This window comes from Penaeus monodon, chromosome 35, assembly GCF_015228065.2.
Source record: "Penaeus monodon isolate SGIC_2016 chromosome 35, NSTDA_Pmon_1, whole genome shotgun sequence".
Taxonomy (NCBI): Eukaryota; Metazoa; Arthropoda; class Malacostraca; order Decapoda; family Penaeidae; genus Penaeus; species Penaeus monodon.
In genome coordinates, this window is record NC_051420.1 from 3,338,523 (window position 1) to 3,356,437 (window position 17,915).

At 35.6% G+C, this 17,915-nt stretch overlaps 5 non-coding genes across 5 annotated transcripts; 3 read left to right on the forward strand and 2 right to left on the reverse strand.

Moving 5' to 3' along the window:
• The first annotated feature begins 1,307 nt into the window (after window positions 1-1,307).
• On the forward strand, window positions 1,308-1,380 carry Trnaf-gaa. The gene has a single exon. It is a non-coding gene; the product is annotated as a tRNA-Phe (tRNA).
• A 10,205-nt stretch (window positions 1,381-11,585) lies between these two features.
• Window positions 11,586-11,658, forward strand: Trnaf-gaa. Its single transcript has one exon. It is a non-coding gene; the product is annotated as a tRNA-Phe (tRNA).
• A 2,553-nt stretch (window positions 11,659-14,211) lies between these two features.
• On the reverse strand, window positions 14,212-14,284 carry Trnaf-gaa. Its single transcript has one exon. It is a non-coding gene; the product is annotated as a tRNA-Phe (tRNA).
• A 2,460-nt stretch (window positions 14,285-16,744) lies between these two features.
• On the reverse strand, window positions 16,745-16,817 carry Trnaf-gaa. Its single transcript has one exon. It is a non-coding gene; the product is annotated as a tRNA-Phe (tRNA).
• Window positions 16,818-17,593: 776 nt separating this feature from the next.
• Trnaf-gaa lies at window positions 17,594-17,666 on the forward strand. The gene has a single exon. It is a non-coding gene; the product is annotated as a tRNA-Phe (tRNA).
• The last annotated feature ends 249 nt before the right edge of the window (window positions 17,667-17,915 follow it).

The following is a 17,915-nucleotide window of genomic DNA, read 5'->3' on the forward strand; positions in this document are numbered from 1 at the left end:
TAAAGGTCCCCGGTTCGATCCCGGGTCTGGGCACTTTTGAACCCACAGCGGACCCAGGACCTCTGGGCTTCTGTCACCAGTGGGGGCTCGATTCCGGGACTTCTGTGGCCATGGCTACGAGTGAGAGAATTTCAGGTTTAGGATTGGTGTTGTCTCAGGATTGCAACGTTATCACGTCGTGTTGTCTTGTTATTTTTCTCAATTAGTTATATATAAGTGTGTGTGTCTGTGTTTATATATTCATATATGGTCACACACATATGTATGTATATATACACACATATATGTGTATATATATGTGTGTGTAAGCCCCATATATATATATATATATATATATATATATATATATACATACATATATATATATATATATATATATATATATATATATATATATATATATTATATATATATATATATATATATGGCCGAAAGCAGAAGGGCCAATGCCCTATGTCACTGTTGAGAAAAACGCCTTTGAAAGCTTGCTCCGTTAATTGAAATTCATCCACTAATAATTCACGAAATATAGTTTTCATTCTGTGACCAATTAAAGTACGTTGCATTAATATAATCCTTTTTAAAGACATTTTTGTATGTAACAGCTATTTTTCATTAAAAAAAAAAAAACTGTCAAAACAGTTTAAAAAATCATTTTTTGTTGACTGATGAATTATAGTACATTTATTTTTATTTCTGTATATATATATATATATATATATATATATATATATATATATATATATACATAATATATATATATATATATATATATATATATATATATATATATATATACATGAACAGCCCCGGAAGTATATTTCATTACACTTGCTGGGCCTCATTTTTGTACATCTGGCAACCTATTCTGTGTAAACAGCGTGAATAGTATTTTTACGAATTGAGGCGGAGACCAATAAATGTATAATTTATTAATTTATTTATTTTTAACTACGTAAGTCCTTTGATCATTCTTCAAATAAGTGATAACAAGATGTATATAACCAGTTATCGCTGACTTTGGAGTGGAATATTTTTCATATGCGATTTCCAGGAACTGTTTGTTTATCGAAATGGCAACACACACACACTCGCGCGCAAACACACACACACACACCCTTGCACATACACACACACATACACACACACCCTTGCACATACACGCACACGCACTCGCACACACACACACACACACACACACACACACACACTCGCACACTCGCTCGAAACCATTGTAGAAAATGAGATTGAAGATCTCGTCTGAATCTCCACCGATCTTCAATTAGATACATCTAAGAAAACCAAAGGCCTAGATAGCTCAGTTGGGAGAGCGTTAGACTGAAGATCTAAAGGTCCCCGGTTCGATCCCGGGTCTGGGCACTTCTGAACCACAGCGGACGCAGGACCCAGATTCCAGGACTTCTGTGGCCCTCGCCACTTAATGTGAGAATTTCAGATTTAGGATTGGTTTTGTCTCAGAATTGCAACGGTATCACTTCGTGTATTTTTTTCTCTCAGATATATATATATATATATATATATATATATATTATGAGAAAAAGGGGCCCAAACCCCTGCCTCCGCCCGTGAAAGGCCCCACAAACCCACCCCAACAACCCCACCCGCCCACGCACCGCAAACCACACCCACCCCTTTTCCCCTAACCAAAGGATTCAAAAACACCATTTAAAAACTTGCAATCACCCGCCAGATCCCCAAACCACCCTTTGGGGCCCTTCCACAGCACAGAACCCAACACCAATTAAATACAAAGGAAACTAACTTAATCCTCCTAAGAATTAGATTAAATTAAATTTGGTCGACCCTTTTTGGGAAACTTTGAACCCCCGGCCCGGGACTGGCCCCGGAACCATTCTGTCCTGGTTTCTTTTGGAATCCCACGACTAAAATTTGGGGGAATTGGTGTTGCCTCAGTGAACGTACACTGGTTGCTATTTTCGGTTTTATGGGGTTCTGGGTTTAAACAAAGGCACCCCTGATTTAGGGATTTCCCTCCTTATGTGAAAATTCGTTTAAGGCCCTTAATATACATTTTATAATTTTTTTAGTTATATATACATATATATATATTTTTTTTTTTTTCAACAACCATTATTATAAATATATTATAAATTTATTTTCATCAATTTAATACATATTTCCAACCAAACCCCCTGTATGACTGCTGGAAACCCTTGAACACTTGCCGTTAATGAAATATCCTAGAAAAAGCCATTCAAAATCCGAATGAATTAACAAAAATTAAGGAGTGCTTAATAATCCTTTCATAACAAAATTTTTATGTAAAGCTTATTTTAAAAAAAAAAATGCCCCAAACAGTTTAAAAACTCGGGACTGATGATTAGTCACGGGGATTTTCCTTGAAAATTAATCTATTTTATTAATTTAACAAATACAAAAATATTCTTTTAATAAAATTATAAAGAAATAAAAGACCGAAGGGAAACCAAACGCGGCCTCATTTTGGAACGGAACCTCGTTAACAACTAAGAATTTTTCCCACTTTGACACCCAATAAAAAATGTTAATAAATTTTATCTATTTTAAATAATTTTGATATTATCAAATAATATAAAATATTATAAAATTATTATTTGTTTAATATTTTTATCCGTCCAGAACGGTTTGTTTTATCAAATGAAAAAAACCAGGGGAAAAAAAAAAAAATTAATAACACCATAATATAATTCCTACCACCCCCATCACAACAAACAAAACCCAAATTGCCCCCTCGAATTGTAAAAAAAAAATTAAGGATTTTCTGAATTATTTTTTCAATCAAAATTAAGAACCAAACCTGGATGAAAAAAGGGGGGCCTATTTTTAAGATCTTAAAGGCCCTTTAAATGGGTCTGGCTTTGAAAAAACGGAGCCCAACCCAGATTTTACTTCTGTAAATTTTCCAAAAATTTAAAGGTTTGGTTTCCAGAATTGAATATAAACCGGATCTCCCCGTTCAAATGACATATTATCAAATAATTTATTTGGATTTAAAGCATGTGCGGGAAACAAGCCATCATTGCACTGCCAACAATAGGTTAATTCTTTTCGGAGGTTATAGGCATGCCATTGGCCTGATTGATTGCCCTTCAAAATGGTTTGGGCCCAAAAGGCTAACCCCCACGAAACCCCGAAACTCCAAGCGAATGGCCCCGGGACACCCACAGAAAAACCCACATTTTACAGGGGCCCCGGCCCGGAATTTAAATTAATTACCAGGGGGTTTTAACCCATTGCACTAAACCACTGGCCATCGCCTCTTAAAATAAAAATTTAGTAAATATAATTTTATTATTTTTTAAAATTTACATTAAGGAAAATATGCATTTTATTTATTAGGGATTAAAATAAATAAAACATACTAATAAAAATAACTACTCCATCATTCATCCCAGGCCAAGTCTTTTATAAATTTTAAGACAGACTTTGAAATTTAGCTTTGTACACCAAATATTCCGGGTTGTTTTTTTTTTCTGTGACCACTTTAAAATCTTTCTTAATTTATTCTTTGCAACATGTTTTGTCATATTAAAATTAACGAATATTTTTATATTATTTATTTTTTTGCTTTAAGGGGTAAATAAGATAATTAATTTCTTATTTAACCATCATCTCACATTTCACTTTTATCCAAAATTAAAAATTTTTGAAAAATTTCACCCCCTTTCATAAAGGTTCTTTCTTTAAAATCGACCCGAAACGAACGGGGACTTTGGGAAATTTAATAAAAAAATGAGCCTATTTGAAAATTCACCACCATTAGAAATTCCTTTTTGTTTTAAAATCCGGGTGCCTATGAGTGATGACTACCTTTTTACCTTATATAAAATATTTTTCTTATTTCAAAGAAATTTTTTTTATTTTTAGTTTGGCCCTAGATAAGTTTGAAAGGGCAGAACTTTTAAGGTAAAATAAAAGGGGATAAAACCCGCAAACCCAAAAAACAACAAACAACACACATATAATATAAAATTGTAAACTGTAAAAAAAGAAACTAGCTAAAATTTTTATCTACCCCTCATAGATTATTTAGGTCGGGGTTTATGTACAGAACGCTTTCCAATCAATTACCGTCCGGGGAAATCGCCCTTCTTTTTGGGCCTCTACCCACCCGCAAGGGAAACGCCCGTTCTACCCACCCACAAAATCTCGTCCTGCTCCTATTAGAGTAGAGTATCGACCTGGCCTCCCCAAATGGAGTAAAGAATAACTTCCTTCCGGGCGCCCGGAAACCGCCCGGGGAATTTCCCTTGGACCCAATTTCATTATCGGAATCTGCTCTCTGGAACCTATACAGTTTTTTTATAATATTATATTCTTTAAAATAGTTTGTATAATAAAAATTCTACTTGTAATTTATTCATTTTACTTTAATATATATATCTCTAACGTTAAAAAACTTTGATATTTTTGCATATAAGTTTCTTCAATAAAATACAACACCCATTTAAAATTAAAAACCTACAAGATTAAGGAAACTAACTCCGGGCAAGGAAAAAATCCCTTAATATACCCTTATAATAAAATGAACCCCAATCGAAACCCAACCAATTTAAACTACCCCAACGAGTAAGGCATTTGATGAATAAGTTTTTGGTTTTTTTTGGTTTTAATAATTCATTTTTTGTATAGCATGCCAATGATAACAAAATTGTTGATACAAACCACGGCTTTTTTTTTATTAAGGTTTGGGGTTTTCAAAGTTATTTGAGACAAGCTAAATTTCAAATTTGTAAATTTAATGATAGTAAATTACTTTTTCAATGTAAAATATCAAAAATTTTCCATTTAGGAAATTTTAGCCCCCTTTGAATTTAACTTTTGTGGGTTTTTTCCCGGACATAAAGGAAAACCCCCCTTCTGTTCTTTTGTCCCCAATTATTCAATTATTTTTATTAATACCATTATTTTAATATATATTATATATATATATATATATTATTTTAATATATTATATATATATAATATATATAATTTTAAAAAATATTATATATATATAAAATTAACAAATTATATAAACTTTTTTAATAATTAAAAAATTATAACCAAAAAAGTTATATTAATATATTTGTGTGCCATTAAAATTTTAAAACCACAGACACAACGACCAAAATTATACATTGGAAAAATACAAACCACGAGTGATCCCGTTGGGCCCCCAAAAACAAAACCCCCTTTCCCTTTCCTGGGGCCCCACTTTAGGGAATGTCAGTTCCTAGTTGCCCGACCTAGGAAAACCCCGGGCTTTCCCCAAAGACGCGAACGCGGCCCCCCTATTTCGGGATCCCCAAACCTACCTCAAAAATGGAAAACCCGTTTTTCGGAACCAAGTCTGCAACACCAGTCAGAAATTGATTATTGAGCCAAAAAGATGCCAATTTTTTCCATATTCTTTTTGAATTATGATACGGTGGAAACAACGAAAAACTTTTCAATTGTTCGCATATTGTTTTAAACGATTCGAATTAAGACCAAACAAAATGGGAATTGTATTAAAAGGCTTTTAGGTTAATACAGCGCCGATAATCAAATATTGCCCCAAAAACCGGTGCGACCTTTCCCCTAGAAAAGTTTTTAAAGATTACTTGTAGATTTTGGGCTATATAAAAAGTTTAATTTTTACAAAAAAACCCCAAAAAAAAAAATAAAAAATAATTTGGTGGGAATAAAATTTATAAAACAAAAAAGGAAACCCAATTGATATTAAAAGTGCTTTTATTCATTGGGACTTAACTAAAATTTTAAGCCCCCTTTCCCTTCGGTCGGGCACTTTGATGGTTTTAAACGTTGAATTGACCATCCATTCAAAATTAATTTTCCCCAGGCCGGGAATTGTTTAAATTTATTTATTTTAGATTTTTTTTTTTTTTAAAATTGGGTAAAAATAAATTATGAATTATTTTCACCTAATTAAAAGGCATATATATTGCACGTAAAAAAATTTAAAAAAGTCGATATTTTAATACCTATCGCTACAAAAAAAACCACGGCACAGAACCCGGGAAACCCCACGCAGAGCAACTTTCAATAAAAATTGGTTATTTTAGCGATTGACCTGCTTCAATCGCCTGGAATACCGGTTTCTTCGCCCTTTTGGGGCAGGCGACCTCAGTTGGACTGACCTGAGGACAGAGATATCCCCGTCCCCGGGTGGGTGAACCAAAGCGACCCGCGGGCCCCGGGGTGTCGGCCCAGGGGGAAACGGAGGATTTCCTGTGCGGCTCAGTGAGGACGCAAGGAATTCTAGTCAACTAAGTCTTTTCTTGGACCAATTAGTTAATGGGTTGTTATATATATATAACCACACACAATATATTTTGTTTTCCCAATTGTGTTTTGTGTGTGTATGGCTGTTTATTTTTTTTTATTTTTTGTTGATTACCCCCTTTTTTCTTTATATTTAATTTTATATTATATAATATTAGTTTATATTATTAAAATAGGAAAAAATTTTAAAGGTTGCTAAAAAGAGGCCAAAACATTTCTTTGACTCTGCAGTTGGAGCTCTTAAAATTAAAATATTTTCCGACGATTTTTTTTTATTTGTACCTTAAAGTTTGGTTGTTTAAAAATAATTAAAAAGAATTTATTTAAAAAACCTTTAAGCTTTATACTCACTGTTTTTAATATTTCAAACCCAACACACCGCACACACACAACCCCGCACGCACCAAACCCACACACACCCCACCAAAACCCACCAAAAAAAACAACCACCACTACTCTCCTTTAGAAATTAAATAATTTTTGCCATAGACTGCCCGTTTCTTCTTCTATCTCCCAATCTCAATCAGACCATTTAATGAAAAAAAAATCTACCCTAGATACCCTCATTTGGGGAGAGCGTTAACTGAAGATCTAAAGGTCCCCGGTTCGATCCCGGGTCTGGGCACTCTGAACCCCAGCGGACCCAGGACCCGGTGGACTTCTGTCACCAGTGGGGGCGATTCCGGGATTTCTGGGGCCCTGGTTACAGGGGAAGAATTTCAGTTTAGGATGGGTGTTGTCTCAGCTGGGGGTTCTCTTTATGTTTCTCTTTTATTTTTATTATTATATATAATATAATATAATAAAATTAAATATATATATATATATATATATATATATATATAATATATATAGAAATAAAAAATAGAAGGGGAGACAAGTAAAGAGAAAGAATCAGTATTAAAGTTGGAAAATCCTTTATATAACGTTTAAAGAAAATAAATAATCAGACGAAAAAATAACTTGGGTCAAATAATATTACAGCCCTTTATAATAAAAAAGTAAGCAACCCATTTAATAGAAAAAATGAAAGAAAAACAATAAAAATGGGAAAAATATAAACAATAAAAAATTCATATAAAACCTATCTTTTAATTTTTAAAATATAATTTTATTAAACAAATTTCCCGTGACCTGGGCCCTATCACTCTTCGTTCCTCCACAAAGTTCCCAGCCGGGACCAATTCCACGATTGACCGCTTCCCCTCATACCCAGCGTTTGATCCAAAAAAGGGCCCAAGGGTTTAATTCCTTTTTGTCTTGCAACGCTTTCTAATGAGTATCAGGCATTGATGTACGCTAAAGAAGTTATTCCTTTTTTTGCTATTCAATCGTATATCAATGGAGAGCATTTTTTTTTTTTTATTCTGATAAGACAACATTATATATTATTACATGATAAAGCATTTTTTAATTAATTTTGTGATTAGTTAGACTGAAACTCTTAAGAAAATTCTATACATGATAATAATAGTATAAGGATAAAAATGTATTGTGTCTAAAGTTTCCCCAATTTTAAAGACTTAAAATTTTTGTTTTAAATTTTAAATTGATCCTGGTGGAAATGCATCTTTTCTTTTGTTTTGGAAAAAGAACTAAAACCCATAAATTTTTAAAAAAAAACCCAAAAATCATATACCCAAACCCAAAAATACCAAAAAAACCCTTAAAACCCCCCACCCCCCCAATGCGCCACTAGACTAATATAGGTAAAATAAGCATTGTATTCCCGTGTGAGAGTTTGTTTATCGTGGAGATCGAGATGCAATAAGATCTATCTAAAAGTTGTGTTAACTAAACTAGTAAGTTATTTCTGTAGCTCGCGGTTATGCTGACGTCATCAACAGTAGATTACGATGGGGATTAGATTTAAACTGATTTTCTTTTGTTTATTTAAAGCAGATCAAAATAAATAGCTTACAGGCAAGGGAAAGAAACCTCTGAATGAACAAAGGTGAACAAGAACAAGAAAATATCTAAAATTACAAGGGTGAAATAGAAGAACAAGAGTAAGAAAATCCCTGACTGAACAAGGATGAACAAAGAGAACAAGAACATGTAAATATCTGAATGAACAAAGGTGAACAAGAACAAGAAAGGGTGAATAAAACAAGAAGACTTCTGAATGAACAAGGGTGAACAAAGGGGACAAGGAAACCAAGAGAATCGGAAGTCATACTGGACAGTGACTATACTTTCCACGTGATTGTGCTGTTGAAACAGGAGTGATGACTGGCTGAATGCAACACGTTTGAATAACATCATATATTGCAGGTAATTGTCAGTACCACCTTGTCAACCTATCAAGCGTATCTTCATCTTGACAAAGAAAGCAAAAAAAGAAAGATGAATAAAAGATAAAACATGTATGAAAATAAATATAGAAATAAAGTATAGTTTGCGGGCCAAGTCTCTTAATCAAGAACGAAAGTCATTGTCCATACCTCAAATATCCTTTATTGTTCCTTTGCTGCTATACCGTTTTATATACCTCCCCTCTACCGGTTCGTATATTCTACCTTTCCACTCCGTCAGGTATATGAATATGTAATAAATGTATAATAAATTGTGCCACTTGTGTTCTGCAACCACTTCTATAGCATCAGAGTCATGCGTGTCCTGAACAGCAGCTTCCTTTCAGGAGGAGAGTCCGTTAAGATGAATGTTTATTCCATGATCAAAATTATCGCTTGATTTCTTAGTCTAAATATTGCAAAGAACGAATCCGAAAACCGTTTCTGTTCGTTTGCTGTTTCCCACCGTTATCATGCTTTCTTGGGCTAAACATGGCCTGGAACCCTAGACACTTTTTTTGGCTTCAATAAACTTTTTATTATTTTTTTTTCTTATTTTCTTATTTATTATTATTATTATTATTATTTTGCATTGGTCATACTTTTGTTCGTCCTTAACAGTCACCTGGACTCTTCTATTTGTATGAGGATTTTGGTGAGATTTTTAAAGGCATGTAATAGTTGAAACCGACGTAGCAGGCTGTGAAGAATGAAAGCTGTGTTTTTTTTATTCATCAGTAACTATCTTTGACATCCTATTATTTTTTTACGTTCATTAAATAGCTGTTGATAGTTCTGTGATAGTTATTCATCCTTGATCCAATGTCGTAAATTCTGTAGCAACTGTAGGATATCCATGGAGTATTTAAATAAATATTGTGTTGGCTAGCTGGATGATTCATCTGGAAATTGCAACTATTATTTACCTGCATGAATTTGTTTGATGGCTACATTTGAGCTTTCCTAATTTTATCTTTGGAGGGTCTTTAAGATTTCTTTTGCGATCTACGTTGTGAGGATACAGTGTTTGAACATTCGAGTTATTGGTACTCTCCCTACGCTCTACTGACAACAGATTTCTTGTGAGGGAGGGAAAACAACCTGTGATTTAATTTCGTTTATTCGTCTGTCGAATCTTGATCGATAATTATTATCATTTTATGTAGTATGTAGTTGGGTTGTTCACTAATGACAGACCACAGCATTTAGTTCATATACCTCCTGTCTCGGCAGGCACTTTGCCTACTCTACTTGAGTTTTTCCAGTTCCTTCCATTAACGCACACATGCACACGCACGCACAAACACTGTCTCTTTCTCTCTCTTGGAGAATTAGAGTAATTTCATCCCTTTGAACTGCTGAAACCAATGTAGAAAACGAGAGGGAAGATCTCTCTCCGCCAAGACTGCCCCGAGAACCATTCCTTGGGCTTCCTATTTCATTCGTCTGAATCTCCATCGATCTTCAGACACGTTTAAGAAAATCTAAGGCCTAGATAGCTCAGTTGGGAGAGCGTTAGACTGAAGATCTAAAGGTCCCCGGTTCGATCCCGGGTATGGGCACTTCTGAACCCACAGCGGACGCAGGACCCGGGTGGACTTCTGTCGCCAGTGGGGGTTCGATTCCGGGACTTCTGTGGCCCTGGCTACGAGTGAGAGAATTTCAGGTTTAGGATTGGTGTTGTCTCACGAATGCAACGGTATCACTTCGTGTTGTCTTATCTTTTCTCAATTCGTTATATATATGTGTGTGTCTGTGTTTATATATTTATATATGGTCACATATATATGTATATATACACATATATATGTGTATGTATATGTGTGTAGGCCCCATATATATATATATATATATATATATATATATATATATATATATATATATATATATATATATGGCCGAGAGCAGAAGGGCCAATGTCCTATATGTCAATGTTGAGAAAAACGCCTTTGAAATCTTGCTCCGTTAATTGAAATTCATCCAGTAATAATGCACGAAATATAGTTTTATTATGTAACCAATTAAAGTGCGTTGGATTAGTGTAATCCTTTTAAAGACATTTTTCATAAAGGCTATTTTTCAAAAAAAAAAAAAAAAAAAATGTAGTGCTTTCAAAACAAACAGTTCAAAAATATATTTTTTGTTGACTAGTAAATTATAGTACATTTACTTATATATATATATACATACATATATATATATATATATATATATATATATATATATATATACATATACACATATGTATGAACAACCCTTGAAACATATTTCATTACACTTGCTGGGACCCATTTTTGTACATCTGGCAACCTTTTCTATGTAAACAGCGTAAATAGTATTTTTATGAATTGAGACGGAAACCAATAAATAAATTAATTAATTTTTTTTAACTACGTAAGTCCTTTGATCATTCATTTTCTTCAAATAAGTGATACCATATATGTATTAATTATGGTTGACTTTGTAGGTGAATATTTTTCATATGCGATTTCCGGGAATTGTATGTTTATCGAAAAGGGCAACACACACACACACACTCTCTTGTACATACACGCACACGCACTTGCACAGACACGCACACACACACACACACACACATACACCCTTGCACATACACGCACTCGCACAGACACACGCACACACCCTTGTACATACACGAACTCGCAGAGACACGCACACAACACACACACACCATTGCACATAGGCGTATACGCACTTGCACAGACACGCACACACACACACACACACACACACACACACACACACACACACCATTGCACATACGCGCACACGCACACGCACAGACACATACACATTCACTCATTCTCTCTCATATAGAATTAAGAGTAATTTCAGACCTTTGAGCTGCTGAAACCATTGTAGAAAACGAGAGTGAAGATCTCTCTCCGCCAAGACTGCCCCGAGAACCATTCCTTGGGCTTCCTGTTTCATTCGTCTGAATCTCCACCGATCTTCAATTAAACACATTTGAGAGAATCTACGGCCTAGATAGCTCAGTTGGGAGAGCGTTAGACTGAAGATCTAAAGGTCCCCGGTTCGATCCCGGGTCTGGGCACTTCTGAACCCACAGCGGACGCAGGACCCTGGTGGACTTTGTCTCGATTCCGGGACTTCTGTGGCCCTCGCTGCTTAATGTGAGAAATTTCAGATTTAAGATTGGTTTCGTCTCAACGGTATCACGTCGTGTTATATTTTTCTCTCAGTTATATATACAGTATATATATATATATATATATATATATATATATATATATATATATATATATATATATGTGTGTGTGTGTGTGTGTGTGTGTGTGTGTGTGTGTGTGTGTGTGTGTGTTTAACAGCCATTCATTCCACTACAGGGCAGTTCATTACTGAGAGGTTATATTGCAGTGCCACCTTTGACTGACCGGATGCCCTTCCTAACCAACCGCGGTTTGTGAAATGGCGGTGACTTCCCCTACGACACCTGCGATTGACTTCTCAAGGCGATATGTCGTTTTCTCGGGCTCGAGCCAGCAGTCAAATTGCAGGCATTTCTTACCACTGCCGCGGCAATGAATTGAACCACGAGGGTCGGAGTCCAGGGCTTTAACCACTGGACCATCGCGGCAGTCATACAATATATATATATATATATATATATATATATATATATATATATATATACATATATGTATATATGTATATAAGGCCGCGGTGGCTGAGTGGTTAGAGTATCGGACTCAAGACTGGCACGACGGCAATCTGAGTTCGAGGGTTCGAGTCACCGGCCGGCGCGTTGTTCCCTTGGGCAAGGAACTTAACCTCGATTGCCTACCTAGCCACTGGGTGGCCAAGCCAACCCAAGTCAGTGCTGGTCCCAAGCCCGGATAGATAGAATGATTACCTAAAAGGTAACACCGGCACTATCCGTGGAAAGGAACTGGGGATCCTACCACGTACTCACTCCAAGAGCATCACAACATGAAAACTACAATTAAATATCATGCTGTGACCACGGCGGCTCAAACATGAACCTACCGTTAAAAAAATATATATATGTATATATATACATACATACATATTTTTATATATATATATATATATATATATATATATATATATATATATATATATATATATATATATATATATATCCAGGGTCGAGAACAAAAGGGCTAATGTCTTATATATCAATGTTAAGAAAAAGACATTTGAAATTTTTAATTGAAATTAATATAATAATCCATGAAATATAGTTTTTTTCCAATCAAACTGCTTTGCGTTAATATTATCCTTTTACAGACATGTTTGTACATAACGAAAATAACGAATACTTTTCATATCGAAAAATTATTTTTTGCTGATTAATTAATAAATCATAAGATATATATTTCTGTTGATGTTAAAACCATGCCTCCTCATTCGATTTCTACCATTTTATGGCCTAAAAATGTAAAATAGTAAAGTTTCTTTGAAAATAATTCTGTGATACTTTCACATCAAGTTTTTATTCTTCTTTGTAAAATCTGTTACCTGTAAACTGAAACTGGTATGACTTTCAGGAAAATGTAGAATAGTGAAAGCGGCCAACCTGCAGCTTTCCGTTGCCAAAATGCAGCCATATGTGGCAGTCAGCCACGCATTGAGATTTTCACTGGGTTGGATTTCAAAGCGATGCTCGCGTGACGTCCCTAATGCAGTGATGACACTAGCCTTTATAACACTTATAGAAGTAAGAATATCCATTTCAGGGTAGGCTTATCTCAAATGTACAATTTTTGGACATTGGGCCTTCTAGCTCTTGGCCCTAGATATGTAATGTGTTTAGGGCCGAAAGCTATAAAGGCCACACACACGCACACACACCACACACACACACATACACACACATGCGCGCGCACACACACACCCACACCCACACGCGCACACACACACACACACACACACGCGCGCGCGCGCGCATATATATATGTATATATATCTATGTGTGTGTGTGTAATCATATGACACTAGCAACCGTATCTGAGTCATTCGCCTTTTCCTCAGAGATAATAATCTTTAGGTCAGAGGCATAGAATGTCCTGATTGAGCGCGTCGGCAGGTGCTAACCGGTTCTAACCGACCCGGTGACGGAAAATACCTGTCTGCTCTTCCAGGGTTCAGAGTCGAGCTGAGGTCGACCTGGCCCTCGACCAATCCGGAGCAGAACGAAACCTGACCTCCCTTCCCGAGGCGACTCCCTGGCACCGCCGAGGTCAACTTCAGCTCATGACAAACCACGACTCATTACTCTGGAATTCTAGCTCTGCTGGAACGCCTATACCCCGCTTCCTTGCTGCTCGTTGATATTTATATTCTGTAGCGACCTAGCTTTGTATATAAATATATTCTTTACTTTGCTATATTTGATTCATCGTTGCACTTATATTCCATAGTGCATATATATATTTAACGTTAATATATGTTGCATATGATTGCAGTGTTTTCGACACCTAAGTGGTTGAATATGAAAGTTAACTTCAATTCATACCCATTCCAATCACCACATTTACAACTTAATACTTCAGGAGAACTAGACTTCCCCTGATAATGGAATCCGAGGTCCCTTCATATCCAGCGTCTTCGATCCCATCAAAAGTGCCCAGACCCGGGATCGAACCGGGGACCTTTAGATCTTCAGTCTAACGCTCTCCCAACTGAGCTATCTAGGCGATTTGATAAACATTAACTACAATTAGCTAATTCCTTTTTTGTTTTTATAATTACCAGTTTTTGCTGTATGAGCATGACGTATATATACATTCGTTCTGATCTCTGATACATACACATATGTTTACATATATATACATGACAGCGCATTTTTTGTTATTATATAAAGATTGGCCTGACTAGATATAAGAAATGAAACACATAAGCATGAATTCGTATATGATGTATAATAATAGTATAAGGGGAGGGATAGATGTGGATGACGTGTTCTAGCAGATCCCGGAATAATAAAAGCTTAAAACTATACTACTAATAATGATGATAATAATATTAATGATAATAACAATAGTAACAAAAGTACAGTCTAAAATTCATTATCTAAAATTCATTATCAGTTTATGTAGTTATGTCATTGAGTTTTTCACCTAGTGACAGACCACAGCATTTAATCCATATATATCCTGTCTCAGGTGTCCTTGCACTTCGCCTACTCTAATTAGGGTTTTCCAGTTCCTACCTTTAACGCACACGTACGCGTACGCACACACGCACACGTACGCACAAACACACACACACACACACTGTCTCTTTCTCTCTACACCATGAAAAATTAGAGTAACTTCAGCCATTTGAGCTGCTGAAACCACTGTAGAAAATGAGAGTGAAGATCACCATCCGCCAAGACTGCCCCGAGAAGCATTCCTTGGACTTCCTATTTCAGTCATCAGAATCTCCGCCGATCTTCAATTAGACACATATACAGTATATATATATATATATATATATATATATATATATATATATATATATATATATATATATATAGTATGAATAGGCAGACTCATACAGTCGTGAAGAATTTCATGTTTATTAGACGTTTCGAAAGTATAACTAAACCTCCATCATCAGTACTGTCAAAAAGAACCAATGGAAAAGTCAGTCAGACAATAATAATGTGTCTGGTTCTGAATTGAAAGTGTACAGACAGCCATTGTACATATGAAAAACGTAAAGCATAACGAAATATACATAAACACAAAATGCAAGTAAAAACATAAAATAATCATATAATATAAGCATATAATTGAAATAAAATAGTATACATAAACAGTAACAACCAATATGGTAAAACTAACCAAAACTTGGTAAGAGGTAAGGTCTATTGAGTGAATAAGGTGGTTGCGGTGGTTGTATGGTTTTAACTCAGGTTTCATCTTCTGTATCAGCATGGATCCTGAGATGATAAGGTCAGGGCGGGAGGAGTGTGAGTGTGATGACAAATCAGTCACGCTTTCAGATTTTCATTGAGTTGGATTTCAAAGTAATGCTCGTGTGACGTCCCTAATGCAGTGATGATACTAGCCTTTGTAACAATTATAGAAGTAAAAATATCCATTTCAGTGGTAGGTTTATCTTAAAATTGCCATTTTTGGACACTGGCCCTTCTAGCTCCCGGCCGTAGATAGGTATACGTGTGTGTGTGTGTGTGTGTAGGGCCGAAAGCTAGAAAGGCCACACACACACACGTTTATGTATATGTGCTGTACACATATACAATGTATATTGCATAATATATATGTATATATATACAAATAAACATGTATATGTCCACATATGTATTTGTATATATATATATATATATATATATATATATATATATATATATATGATTGCTGTGAAAAAAAAATATATATATACACATATAGATACATATATTATGTATAATACATTTGTTTGAATAATGTACATGTACACCAGAAACACTAAGCCTTAATATCTGACATAATTCTCTCAGTGCCATTAAAATGACACTAGCAACCATATCTGTCTGACTCATTCACCTCCTTCCAGATAATAATAATAATCTCTAGGTCAGAGGCATAGAATGTCCCGATTGAGCGCGTCGGCAGGTCACAGGAAACTCGCCCCTCACGTTCCTCCTTGGGCCTGAGCTGCCCCGACCTGCCACGGGAAATCGCCTTCGGTTCGTCCTCGTGTGCCCGACCCGGTAGCGGAGAATACCCGTCTGCTCCTCCACGGAGCAGACGGAGGACGAAACCTGGCCCTACTTCCCGGGGCAGCTCCCTGGTACCACCGGGGTCAATCTCAGCACATGGAAAACCACGACTAATTACTCTGGAATTCCAGCTCTGCTGGAACACCTATGCCACGATTCCTCGTAGACATTTATATTCTGTTGCAACCTAGCTTTATATACATATATTCTTTATTTTGCTACTTGTACTTGTATTCCATAGTGTGTATATAGCTTTAACGTTATACTATATCATATATGTTTACGACACCTAAGTTGTTTTATATGAAGGTTGACTTAAATTCGTACCATCACAATCACCACATTTACCACTTAATACTTACAACAATAAATAGGAGAACTAGACTTCACTTGACAGTGGAATCTGAGGGCCCTTCATATCGAGCGCTTCCGATCCCATCAAAAGTGCCCAGACCCGGGATCGAACCGGGGACCTTTAGATCTTCAGTCTAACGCTCTCCCAACTGAGCTATCTAGGCGATTTGATAAGGAATAATTACAATTAGAGAATTTCTTTTTGCTTATGCAGTGCGTATACGCATATATACATTCGTTCTGATTTCTGATACATACACATATATTTACATATATATATAATATATATATATATATATATATATATATATATATATATATATATATATATATTATATGTATATATATATACATGACAACGCAATTTTTTTATTATATAAAGGTTGGCCTGACTAGATATGAGAAATGAAACAGCATGAATTCGATCTACGTTGTGAGTATACTGTCACTGAATATTCGACTTATTAGAACTCTCCCTATACTCTACTGTCAACAGATTTGTTCTGAGGAAGGGAACACAACCTGTGATTTAATTATATTTATTCCTCTGTTGAATCTTATTCGATAATCATTATCAGTTTATGTAGTTATGTAGTTGTGCTGTTCACCTAGTGACAGATCACATTTACTTCATATAATTCCTGTCTCAGGTGTTCTTGCACTTCGCCTACTCTAATTAGGGTTTTCCAGTTCCTACCTTTAATGCACACGTACGCGTACGCACACACGCACACGCACGCGCAAACACACACTCTCTGTGTCTTTCTCTTTCTTTCATGGAGAATTAGAGTAACTCCAGCTATTTGAGCTGCTGAAATCATTGTATAAAATGAAAATTAAGATCACCATCCGCCAAGACTGCCCCGAGAAGCCTTCCTTCCTATTTCAGTCATCAGAATCTCCACCGATCTGCAATTAGACACATTTAAGAAGATCTAAGGCCTAGATAGCTCAGTTGGGAGAGCGTTAGACTGAAGATCTAAAGGTCCCCGGTTCGATCCCGGGTCTGGGCACTTCTGAACCCACAGCGGACGCAGGACCCGGGTGGACTTCCGGGACTCCTGTAGCCATGGCTACGAGTGAGAGAATTTCAGGTTTAGGATTGGTGTTGTCTCAGGATTGCATGATTGCAGTCTCAGGATTATCTTGTTATTTTCTCTCATTTAATTACATATAAGTATATATTCATATACAGTATATATATATATATATATATATATATATATATATATATACATATATATACATATATATATATATAC